Raw genomic sequence first — 14,121 nt, forward strand, 5'->3', positions numbered from 1 at the left:
TCTGGTCCAAATTTCAAATGAGTCGGCTTCCCTTCTTTCTTCCTCCACTTTCCTCATCTTCTCTCTTCTTCTTCCATCGCTAGCTTGATCTCACAGCCTAGCTGCCAGCCCAGATGTGGAGACCAGTAGGTCGATCAAAGAAAGACTGGTTCTTTCTCCATGTAGTGCAGGCTCATAAGAGCACTTGCAGCAATGGAGTTAAATAACTATATTGTTATTTAGCTCCACCAAAACACCAAAAAGAGCATGCAGCAATGGAGCTATACTTATAATTTTTAGCTCAATTGCTACAGTGCACATCTATCTATAGATGTGCACTGTAGCTGAGAGCTAAACAAAAAAAAACAATTTTTTACTCCTCAGCCGGATTAAAGTATTATTTTTTCTTTCTTTTAATCTGGTCCGAATTGCAAATGAGTCCGGCTTCCCTTCTTTCTTCCTCCACTTTCCTCATCTTCTCTCTTCATCCTCCACCGCCAGCTTGATCTCACAGCCCACGCCTCCGCCCAGTCCTCTATCTCAACGCTCACCCAACGCCGACAAGCCTGGGTTTCTCTGGATTTCGTGGGTTTCATTCGTCGATCCAAGCTCTGGGTTTCATAATTGAAGCTGCTGCTACCTTCCTCTGCCCATTGCTTTGGTTTTCTGTCGATCCAAGCTTTGGGTTTTTTTTTTTTTTTTTTTTTTTTTTTTTTTTTTGCATTGCGTGAATTTGATTGCCGTGGTGTGGGTGTTGCCTGGTGGGTCGGGTGGGTGTGGGCTTGGTTGATTTTTTTTTTTCTTTGTTATGGGTTGTGGTGGTGGTGGTGGTTGTGTGTGTGGTTGTGATTGATGTTTATTGTAAAGTATATATTATTTTATTGTAGTGGATATATTATTTTATTATGATGTTTATATTATTTTATTGTGTTGAAAGCTAAAATAGATCCACTGCTGTAACATGTGTGTAGGTAAAATAGATAAAGTAAATTTTTGTGGAGCTAAATTGCTAAATTTTTAGCTCCACTGTTATAGATGCTTAAGAAAGCTTTTCAAATACAATCCTTGCCCATCCATCAGAGATTCAGAGGAATTGTCAAGGATGGGAGTTAAGGGAATATGCATCACTCATGAGGCGATTTTGTTGAGTAGTGAAGAAGATTCAAGAAAAATGTACTGAAATCTTATAAAAATAAAATAAAATTCAAAACTCAGGCTCAACTCTTTAGGGACGCTATAACGGAGTAGAGGATAAGCCAAATGCAATAATTCAAGTAATAAAACACTCAATTAGGTTAAACACTACAGCTAGTTGGCTAAAGCTTTTAGGTTTGAAGAAAAGTACAAATTTTGTGATTAGGCCTATAACACCATTTCAAGTCTGCTTGAGCTTATGGGGAGGAATTGATATTCCATTAAGTCAACATAACTGGAGCTTATAGGTCATTGGAGTGGTTAATTAGACTGCATTGTGTTTGGATTGATCGAGAGGAGAGGAGAGGAGAGTAAAGAAGAATGTTGGTGGGGATTTAATTCTCTTTTGTTTGGATGTTTTTTACAATGGGAGGGTAAATGATTTGAGGGGTTTGGTGGCTTTTGTCTTCTTCCTTTCTTGTTCTTGTTCTTTGTTTATTTTATTTTTTAATTCCTCCGATTTGGGGGAACTTAAAGGGGGAAGGGATTTGAGTTTATTGGATTTTGGGAAAAGATTATTGCAACATTGTATGTAGTATTTGATGCATATAGGATAAAGTGGCAATCAAAGAAAAGTGATAGCAAATTATGGGTAAGTTGGTCATGTGCATTGCACATGACTTTTGGACACTTGTCGCTTCTCTTTAGCTGCCACCTTACACTATATGCAGTAATTGATGCATACAAGATTGCAGCAAATCTTCTCCCTTGGATTTTTATGTAATTTCCATTCTGCTATTAATATTTAGAGTAGATTGCATTAACCTCCCTTGAAGTTTTATATTAACCTCCAGGAAATGAGTGCTATTTTGTCCATAGATAATAATGTTTTTTAAAATGGAATGTTGTTTTAGTTTAATCACAGTTTAAGAAGGCATGCACTTATTTGTTGCATTTATACAAATGTTTTTCCGAGAGAGAGAGAGAGAGAGAGAGAGAGAGAGAGAGAGAGAGAGAGAGAGAGAGAGAGAGAGAGAGAGAGAGAGAGAGAGAGAGAGAGTAAAAGTGAATTAATATAGAATAGAAAATGAAAAGAGAATGAAAGTGAAGATAGAAATATTTTATGTGTGTGTGTAATGTAATATAATATAATATAATATAAATTCATGGACAATATTTAGCTACAAATTGTTGTAGCCTAAGGTTACAACTTCCTTTTAAAAAATTGACATTACTACTGTGGGGCCCAAGAATTTGTGGCCCTGGCCCATTTTTACATTGGGGCCCAAGGCCCGAGCCGAGGAGGGGTATAGTCGAGGACGTGTAATAAAAGTCCAAGTAGTCTTGAGATATAGCCGAGAATAATTCTGTCCTCGGCATATCCGAGGTCCCTTTGAAAGAAAGGGCAAGAGCGGTATAGAAACAGTTTTGGGAAAAACCTAAAATATCTATGTTGATAGAGAAGGGGACGCTGGATAGTATAATGACCAAGGACAAAGGGAAAGCTGCCATTACTGCCATTGAATACTCTGCACCTGACAGAGCCATGCTCTTTAGCTTTTACAACCACCCCCAACCACTTTGGGTATGGGCTGATGGGACAAGTATCAGTCCTGGAAAGTCGAACCTACACGTGGACGTAGGATAAGGGATACAGGCTAATATAAAAGGGGAAGCAAGCAATTCGGAAAAGAGGCTGGGAAAAAAGGCCAAGAACCAGAGCCTCCCAAACCGTTTCGAGGAGAAAGACTCCACGAAGCGAACATGGCTTACTTTTGTATGAACACCATGGTTATCCACCGACCAGTGACCAAGGCCTAGCCTTTCAAATCCACGCTCTACAAATGATATTGTTTGGGGCCCTCTCTACGTACAAGCCCAGTATCATCTTGGGATCGTCACGAATTGAGTCCTTACAATTGGTGCCGTCTGTGGGAAGGGCTTGTGTGTTGGCACAGGCGGTGGGTTAAGACAGTCCCCCCATCATTTCCAACAGCCAGTTGTAGTGTTCTAGCATAAAGTTCCACTAGGGGCTACGTTTCTTCAATAGGGGCTACGCTTCGAAGCGTCAGTGGCGTGGATGGTTCTAGGGGCTTGGCCGAGGAGCTAATTCCCCTAAACCAATGTCCCACGCCATAGCCGAGGGGTTAATTCCCCCAACTACTTAAAAATCAAGTTTTGAACAGAACCAAGGTATTGCATGGTCCTCGGACTCAAACCTATAGGGAAACCAACTACTTAAAAATCAAGTTTTGGATAGAATCAAGATATTGCATGGTCCTCGGACTCAAACCTATGGGGAAACCAACTACTTAAAGATCAAGTTTTGGACAGAACCAAGGTATTGCATGGTCCTCGGACTCAAACCTATGGGGAAACCAACTACTTAAAAATCAAGTTTTGGACAGAACCAAGGTATTGCATGGTCCTCGGACTCAAACCTATGGGGAAACCAACTACTTAAAAGAGCTAAGTTTTGGACAGAACCAAGGTATTACATGGTCCTCGGACTCAAACCTATGGGGAAACCAACTACTTAAAAATCAAGTTTTGGATAGAACCAAGGTATTGCATGGTCCTCGGACTCAAACCTATGGGGAAACCAACTACTTAAAAATCAAGTTTTGGATAGAACTAAGGTATTACATGATCCTCTGACTCAAACCTATGGAAAAATCAGCCACTTAAGGAGAATTCTAAGTCGCTCAGTCCTCGGACCGAATACCAGAAAAGAATAAGGCTATGAAGGTCATTAGGAAGATGGCGAAACACCTTAGTACTCGGCGACCCGCATGGGCTGTTCATTTTTGGTTACATATCCTCGGATGATTACCTCCTGCACAGCACTGAGCATTCAGCCATCATCTCGGTCAGTTTGGGGTATACAACCCTTTTTCAGGTCGGCCTTATTGTGCAAGAGAGCTTCAATAATTTCATAATAACATCTTTTATAAGGGTTTCGGCCCTAAGTATCGTTTTTCTTAGGTCGGCATTATTATGCCGGGCAGCTCTAATAAGTTCATAATAACATCTTTTATAAGGGTTTCGGCCCTAAGTATCGTTTTTCTTAGGTCGGCATTATTATGCCGGGCAGCTCTAATAAGTTCATAATAACATCTTTTATAAGGGTGTCGGCTCTAAGTATCGTTTTCTCAGGTCGGCATTATTGATAACATCTTTTTTCTTAGTAAGGGTTTCTACCCTAAGTATCATTTGTTCAAGTCGGCATTATTGTGCTAGATAGTTTCAATAAGCGCAGAGTAAGGTCTTTTTGTTAACAGGGATTTCGGCCCTAAGCATCGTTCAGAGTATAAAAATGAAAAGAAGTCATACGGTAGTACGTCCATTCACGGCATAACCATTGCAGGAAAGAAAGAATACATAGAATAAAACAATGACAAGTTTTATTAATGTAAAGAAGTAGTACAGTGTACAATGAAAGGCTTAAACAAGCCTATATAGGAAACAAATTACAAGAACAAGAATAAAAAAAAAAAAAAAACAACAAAACAAACAATAATAAGAAGTCTTTCTAAATTCTACTCCAGTAGCCACCATATTGAGAGGAGGGCCCCTTTTGATGGAAGAGGAGAAGAAGAGGAAGAAGTAAAAGCACCAGGATGGATCTGGTGATAGGAAAGAAGAAGAAGGGGAAGCAAAAGGAGGCACCAGTGAAGGAACAGAGGAAGAAGCAGGGATACTTAGTCCCTGCGTCAGCCCTGACTCCTAACACGCTGGTGCCATATTAGTTATGCTCATAGGAGAGCGGCTGGTACTAATAATGGATAACCCCAGCTCAATCGCATCAAAAGCTTGATGTGACTAACACCTGCTTCGGATTTTGGCTGAAGGAGGGTGGGAAGTATCTTGAGTCTCTGCCAATCCTGCCCTGACCGAGCCATTTTAAGCATCGGAGGGACATAACGCTTCGGAGAAGGATGTGATCTTTTCATCCCCGCTTCTACCTCAAACGTGTCACACTATAAGCTTTGATTGTGCTGATAAGGAAAACTTTGAGCATAGCTTGAGGTTTAAGGCTTTAGAAAGGATAAATGGTCTTTACGCGAAAGGAATACCCTCTCGTCTGGCTTCTTATATGGAAGGTAAGTTCAGTGGCATTTAATCCGTATAGATTTCCAAGAAGATCTGCAAATGAGGTAGCGTCTGTTCAACTCCCCAATGTCATCTATAATCGACAGATTTTATCGGCCTCGTAATGTAAATCTATTAAAGATGCGCCTCGTACACTGAAATGGCAGGAGCGCCCTGTGTGAAAATCTAGATGAATGTCTCGTAACCCAGCGCATTTCCTAAATAGATGAAGGGACACGAACATTAATGAAGGTCAGAGCTAAACGAGCTGTAATAAAGGCTTGGCATCACCAAAACCCTCCTCTTCGACTAAGAGGTCGGACAGCAGGATTTTGAGGGGCTATTGTGGGGCCTAAGAATTTGTGGCCTTGGCCCATTTTTACATTGGGGCCCAAGGCCCGAGCCGAGGAGGGGTATAGCCGAGGACGTGTAATAAAAGTCCAAGTAGTCTTGAGACATAGCCGAGGATAATTCTGTCCTTGACATATTCGAGGTCCCCCTGAAAGAAAGGGCAAGAGCGGTATAGAAATAGTTTTGGGAAAAACCTAAAATATCTATGTTGATAGAGAAGGGGACGTTGGATAGTATAACGACCAAGGACAAAGGGAAAGCTGCCATTACTGCCATTGAATACTCTGCACCTGACAGAGCCATGCTCTTCAGCTTTTACAACCACCCCCAACCACTTTGGGTATGGGCTGATGGGACAAGTATCAGTCCTGGAAAGTCGAACCTACACGTGGACGTAGGATAAGGGATACATGCTAATATAAAAGGGGAAGCAAGCAATCCGGAAAAGAGGCTGGGAAAAAAGGCCAAGAACCAGAGCCTCCCAGACCGTTTCGAGGAGAAAGACTCCACGAAGCGAACATGGCTTACTTTTGTATGAACACCATGGTTATCCACCGACCAGTGACCAAGGCCTAGCCTTTCAAACCCACGCTCTACAAATGATATTGTTTGGGGCCTCTCTACGTACGAGCCCAGTATCATCTTGGGGTCGTCATGAATTGAGTCCTTACAACTACTTATTTTGGAAATCTAATTATTAGATTGCATGTTCTTTATGTTCTTAATACATATATCAAATTTTGTACTAATCGGATATTATTTATTATATGATTTATAAGCTTAAATTTTATGTATAATTTTAAACTACAAAAACTTGCAATTTGGATAATTTATTGATGACATAGCTATTGATTTTTATTTTTTTAGAAATTTTGCAAGCATGGATGATATAAGAAGAAAATGTAATGCAATGGTGGATTTGTCAAAATTCACATCCAATAAAAAAATATTGAGTAAGGTTATAACCTTAGCCTATAACTAATTTTGCAGCTAAATTTTGTCATAAATTCATTACCTTTGGCTTTATATTGACATTTTCAAATATTGTCACATAAATTTGACTCAAAACCAGTTTAGAGCTATCTTTTTCTAATCCACTATAATGCAATTGAATAGATTGTCCATATGTAATTTCAGTCACATGACTTTGTTAATGAGTAATGTGACTTATATAATTGCTACATAAAGGATCGGAAAAAGATGGCTCCAAATTGGTTTGTTGCCAAACTTTGTTTTGAAAGCCCACTTTTTTCCACATTATTATTTTGAGCCTGAATTTGGTAAGGATAAGGTGCAAAATCCATATTTTACACCATTCAATAAGAGATTGCCACATCATTTTTATTTATTTAAAACTCAATGCATCTTATCACACCTAAATACCACATCAACCTTTTACTTAAAATATGAAAATATATTGTTTATCAAGATGTTATCCTCTGTAATTAAATGTATTGTGTTTTAGTAATATGATGATGTGACATGTCCTTATTGGAAGTTATAAACCAAAGATTTTACACCAAGTCCTTATAGAAATTAATCTCTATTATTTTAAAACATACTTTTTAATTAAGTTTAAATTTATAAGGATTCCTTATATAACCTCCTATATTTATTTACACCATTTATTTTTTTAAATGATAGGGTACATAGTTCTATATATAAAACATATTGATAATAAATGTCTATTAATAACTATCATAATTATCAAATTTCATATTTAGGGAAAAGAAATTAAACGAGAACAGATCATTTTTTGTTCAATTTTTTTTTTTTTTTTGCTATATTGCACAAGTTATTGACATGTGGCAAATAAAATTCTCTTCATTTAGTGTTCCACCTCAACAAAACTTCACATTTATGTTAAAGTTTTAATTAATTATTATATGTATATGGATTAAATGCATATATTTATAGGTGATGCATTAATTATTTATGTGAAAGAAATTAATTAATTTTTTTAAAAAGAATTATACCCAAAGAAATTTATTTGAAATACTTATTTGATAAGGATTCATGCTTGCCTTCAATTAGTTTGATGTTAGAACCATGACCTAGGATTTGATCTACTTTAATTCATTTAAATCTAGTTTACTTGAATAAGTGCCATTTGTACGTCGTTTGTTTAGAAATACATGAATCATATAATGACCTTGAAATTACATGATTAACTCAAATTTAATGGTTAGGAATCTTGTAACTCAATTAACAATTTCTAGTATTTTTTTTTTTTAAATGTCCATTGTTCAAACCCGCTCTTCCCCCAATTATCGAATTACAATTCAGTATAATTGTAACTACTTTCATTAAATTTTTAATAAACTAATTGACCAGTTGACATTACTAGCTAGTAACGCCCAGTAAATTTTGGAAGAGCATCATTTGAAATTTGAAATTTAGTTTCATGTCATATATGAAAATTTATTGCTTTAACTGAAAAATGGTTTGAAACTATCCAAAAAAAAGGTGTGAAGAGAACTTAGGATTGTAGAGTAATTATAAATTAATTTGAGCCAAATATGATAGCTTTTTGGTCTCTCTTTTCCTTGGGAAGGAGAGATAGGATAACCAAGTAAACAAGAATGAATTGGCACCTCCCCATGCACAAAGTGCTTGGGGGTCTAGGGGGAAAAGGGTTCGAGCTGCGGGGTTAGCAGCATGTTGTAATTATTTCTCAAAAAAAAAAAAAAAAAAAAAAGTAAACAAGAATGAAATGGAGCAGGTATTTGATACGTTACCAAAGGAAATGTAAAAGCCACGTAGCAGTAATAGAAAATTTCGGTTACTTACAAAAAATAAGTTGTCTGGTTTTGAAATGTGGTGGGCGCGAGAGATGAGATGAACATGAACCCATTATCCATATATGATGATATGTATCTCCTCCGCATCTAAATGTTGGAAGCGGTTTTGTCTGGTTTCAAGTGAAAAGCTGCCAAACATTGAGTGCTTTTTGCCTTTTTTTGCTTTAGTTTTAGTTTTGTCATTTGGAGCGCGAAGCATGCAGTTTCTTGTCTTGTTCTTCATGTTCAGGGTCGTCCGTTACTCTCTCTCACTTGGTACAGTTGGTAGAGATATGGAAAGGAATCAATCACAAAACCAAAGGATGTGATCAGAGGAGCAAGACGACAATAGTGGGAAAGGGGAAAAGTGAGAAAAACTCGAGCAAAGTGTTGAATGGTGAAATGAATGAGGATGGTTGTCAATATGCCATATATGAAAACAGGCATGCAACATTACATATTATTATGGAATTACCATGGATATCATGCCTACTTTCTAACCGTGTTTGTTATTTTCACACAATTTTACATTTTGTTAATATATCTATATATGTGTGTGTGTGTGTTTTCATTTGGGGAATCTCCAACAATTCTATTCCATTAACGCACAGCCATCACCACCACCTACTGAGCTTATTTATGCTTCAAAAGTACAGAGAGATAGAGAGATAATCACCTGAAACTTTCAACATCTTGTTCTGATCATCTTTCTCATCTCTCAAGAAACAAGTGGAAACCAAATCACCATGCCACACTCTCCTTGGGACTTGCCATTACTTTCTGATTTCAATCACTACTCCAACCTTCACTGCTTTCTTCAGTCTGTAACTCCCATTGTTTCTACTAAACTGCTTCCCAAGGTATTCTTTAATTTCCATTCTCAATTCTTTCCTTATTAGCAAAACAATATGTTTTCTCTTCTCGATCGGTTGAATTGTACTTAATTTCTCTCTTTGCTAATCTAGACCGATATTCATGTCAGCTATTTGTTTGTGCGTAACTTTGATGATCTTTTACCAATTTCAAACTAGGATCTAAATGTAAGATAGTCAATGAGAGGGCATATCTAGGCTTTTATTCCAAACTAGTCACAGACCTGCGCGTTGCGCGTGATTATTTTTTATGGTGATTTCATTATTATTATTTTGTAATTTGAACTAATTTAATGAAAAGTAATGCATTTCATAATCATATTTATCACAAAATAATTTTTTATTATTGTAGAATTGTTTTATTTAAAATTTGAAACCTTAATTCTACCATAGTTGGTTGACTAATTTTTACAACTCTAAGTCAATTAAACACGTTTTGCATGCTACATGTAAACATTCTTTTCCATAAGGGTTGAAATAATGTGTGTAATATTTTTTTTTCTATGGAAGTTAAAAAGAATAAAATTCACCTTGTCTTGATGTTTTCTAAAAATTAAATTTGGAGATTCTCTTTCAATAATTGTGAAAATTCCAAGCAATAATTCAGAAGGTAATACATGTTACATGTTCATGCTTTGATTGTGTAATTGTATGATTGATTTGGGTTGTAATTTATAAGTTGAATATAATGGTGTATATCCAAAAGGGCCTAACTATGTTATTTAGGATATTGAATATAGTGTTGTATGTGATTTATAGAGTAGCAACGGTTGTAGTAATTAAAAATTGTCTTTTAAGTTAATAAAAACCTTACATCTGTTTTTTTTTTTTTCAAAAAACCTTTACATTAATAAGTAAACCCTATACATTTCATTTTCTTAGATGCATAAAACAAAGACATCTATTCCATAATAATAGTGGCTAATTAATTAGTTTTTTCATGTTCTCATTTATAACGTCTTGATGTTTTCTAAAAATTAAATTTGGAGATTCTCTTTCAATAATTGTGAAAATTCCAAGTAATAATTCAGAAGGTAATACATGTTACATGTTCATGCTTTGATTGTGTAATTGTATGATTGATTTGGGTTGTAATTTATAAGTTGAATATAATGGTGTATATCCAAAAGGACCTAACTATGTTATTTAGGATATTGAATATAGTGTTGTGTGTGATTTATAGAGTAGCAACGGTTGTAGTAATTAAAAATTGTCTTTTAAGTTAATAAAAACCTTATATCTGCTTTTTTTTTTTTTTTTCAAAAAACCTTTACATTAATAAGTAAACCCTATACATTTCATTTTCTTAGATGCATAAAACAAAGACATCTATTCCATAATAATAGTGGTTAATTAGTTTTTTCATGTTCTCATTTATAACGTTTCTTACTATTATCATATTTTACTAGCTGTTGATTTTCATAATAGAGGCATTAAATGAGAGTTAAATTCTTCGAACCTTTCATTAGATTTTAAAAGTCATGGTGTGTGAAGAATATAAGCATTTAAGGACTTTTTTTTTTTTTTTTTTTTATATTTTATTATTTTTAAATAATGTTAAATGAAATGTCAAAAAAAAAAAAAAAAGATTTTGAAAATTTTCATCTTTATTTCTTATATATTTCTATTATTACTGAAGAACGTTTTCCTTTTAGTTTTGATAATAAATATGATTTTCTAGATTAAAGTTTGATTAGTTTCAAGTTTAAATTTTGTATGATTTTATTTAATTGTTGATTATATGATTTAATTAAGTGAATTTAACGATTTATTTATTTGCATTGTAAAGTTTATAATAACATTTGTAGGGTCATCTTTAATTAATTTTTTACTCCTTTAGCCGTCGGTCTCTTTGTTTTCCAATTAACAGTTACTAATTAATTTATTTAATTGATGTTTGATTTCTTTTACTAATCTCTTTCTCTCCCTCTTTGTTAACATCCTATTGTTTTCCCAAATTTGATGATAATTCTAATGTACTAAATATGCATATTGTAACGTTTATTTTTATTTTTATTTTACTCCATTTTGCTGCCATGAAGTTAGTACATCCATAACTATTAGTTTATTATTTTATGATATGTTTGGTTTGATATTATTGTTGTTATTATTATTATTATTACTATAAATTTAGTGTTTCTAAAATAGCATGTGTTTTGTATTCTCTTTTTCTATTAATGCATTGTAACATTTTATGGGAATACTTTATAAGAAAATTGTTTATTCTTTTGTTTTTTTTTTGTTTTTATTTTTATTTTTAAATTGAGTGTTTCTAAATTGATATTTGTTTTGTATTTCATTTTTCCATTGATGCATTGTAATATTTCATGGGAAGACTTTATAAGAACAATTTTTATTTATTGAATAAAATATTATACGTTTAATTTTTTTTAAAAATGAGACAAAATATAAATAATTATGATATGGAGGATGTTGCTAAATTTAAATGTTGAATAAATTAATGGAGGATGTTGCTAAATTTAAATGTTGAATAAAATAAGATGAGAATAAAATAATAAAAATGAAATGTATAGCAATAAACACCATATTATTTTAGTTATGCTAGGTAATAAAATAATATTATATTTTTATATACTATCTTTATAATGCAATAATATAACATTTAACAACCAATGAGAATAAAAAAGATAACAACATAAAATATAAAACTAAATCGTATCAAGCTTGATTACCTGTCAATTCCAATTTTAGCAAACTAACTGACTTCTAGTACTCTAAAACTGATTTTTGCGATGCATTTGGTGGAGCTTTCAATACTGCATCAGTATGTTTTGATGGTCAACCTGTTACACTAAAATTAAAAATATATATATATACCAAAAATTGAAGGAAAAAAAAAAAATATATATATATATATAGAGAGAGAGAGAGAGAGAGAGAGAGAGAGAGAGAGAGAAAGAGAGAGAGAGAGGCTTTTGTGTGTGGAAAAATAGAAATTATGCATGGAATAAGAGGAAGAATGACAATTTTATAGCATGAGGATAAAAAAATAAGAAGAGTCAAAAATAAAGGAAGATAAAAAGATAGAATAATATTAATATTGAGAGTAGTGGGTATATGAAAAGTTGAAATGGAATGAGAAAGGTTGAAGAAAGTTAAGGTAGAGAGTAGTGGGGATATGAAAAGTTAAAATGGAATTGAAAATTTAATAATAAATAAGAATAATTAAAAATAAGATAAATTAAATATGATATTTTGATTGTAATATAATAGAGTTTTTAATTCACTTTAAATGTTAAAAAATTGTATAAAAAAATTGAGAAAAAATTGATAATGACATGACTGCTGACGTGGCTTAATGGGAACGTAGCAACATTAAATGCTACGCTTCAACTTTTAGTGATATATTGATTGATTGATTGATTTGATTTGATATACCAGAATGTTTTTTTTTTTTTTTTTTTTTTTGAGCGTTTACTTCTGATCCTTATTTTCACATATGCACACAGCACACTAATAAGAAAAAGTTTCATCATTTACTCTTAAACATTAAATTTTCATGTTTAGACATCATTGGTAGGTAATAACTTTAATGGAGATAGAATTGTGGGTTTAATTAGTTCAATTAGTGAAGTTTCTTGTCGTCGAATAAAAATCTGAAATTCAAACCCGACCTATACACTAAAACCTATTGGTGTAAAGGAGCACTGTAAGGTTGAATTTATTCAACCATCTAATTAGCTTTATTCCGTGCCAAATTTGCTTGTATTTCAACATTTAGTAACCCTGTATTTAGGTGGGTTTGTTGTAAGGGTAGTGAGTGAGATAGAGTGAAGTTTGCTCAAGAGTGTGCAAGAAAACAGAGACTCGCGGCTTGGCCTCGCTGGTGACTCACGGTTGCAAGCCGCCAAACGCAGCACACGTGCCAAGCATGCCGGAAGGTGAACAGTCATGCTAGCTGGAGCACTACAGGACAAAACAGGACAACTGGCCATACGGTTATCTCGTGACTGGATCTCGCGACTTAGTCAAGTCGCGAGGTCAAACCGCGAGCCACCCCTGTTTTGTAAAACCTGACGTTTCACATTCCTCTTCCACTCCAGTATAAATACCCCTTTTACCCACAAATGTAAGAGAGCTTCCAGAGAGAATTTTGAGAAAGAAACTCTAAAGAAAAACAAGATTGATTCACCAACAATCTATACATTAGAGTCTCTTCAAATTCCTCAACTCTCTTCCTCTCCATTGTCAAATCCTTGAGAGGCATTTTACCAAATCTTGTTCTCACCATATTCATCACTGTAAAAGAGCTGTTTGGATTTCTGGGAAGCAGTTAGGAAGGAACCAATCTTCATTATTGATGCTACGGTCTAGTAGCGGAATCCGGGAAGCTAGAAAAGAAAAAGGTTCGGCGCAACCTCGTTGGAGCAAGAAGCTTGGAGGGCTTAGGTGCACTGAGTAGATTAGGCTTGGAGGGTCTATTGCTGTCCATGTATCCCAACTATATTTTCTAATGGATTGTTTACCGCTTGGAGGGCGGCGGAGAGGTTTTACACCGAGGGCTTCGGTTTCCTCTTCGATAACACATCGCGTGTTGTCTTTGTGTTTGCATATTCCTTCTCTTTTTATCTTTGCCTTTTTATTATCTGCTGTGGGTTGTGATTTTAATTTGGCTTAGATAGTTTTACCAATTCCATATTATAGCTTATGTTAATTTTCCGCATACTAGTTGTTTGACATAATGCTTGAATTGGTTAAGTTGTAATTTGGGGGTCTAAATGTTCAAGGGTGTTTATACACATATTTGAACTTTCAAGCACAATGTCACCAAACTCTAAAGTTGTGTTTGGATACTTGAATTTGAATTTGAATGTGATGGATTTGAAATTCATTAATTCAAAGTCCATAAATATTTAAGTATATCATATGAATTTCTAAAATTTTAGGGGTTT

Source organism: Quercus robur, chromosome 1, assembly GCF_932294415.1.
Source record: "Quercus robur chromosome 1, dhQueRobu3.1, whole genome shotgun sequence".
Lineage (NCBI taxonomy): Eukaryota > Viridiplantae > Streptophyta > Magnoliopsida > Fagales > Fagaceae > Quercus > Quercus robur.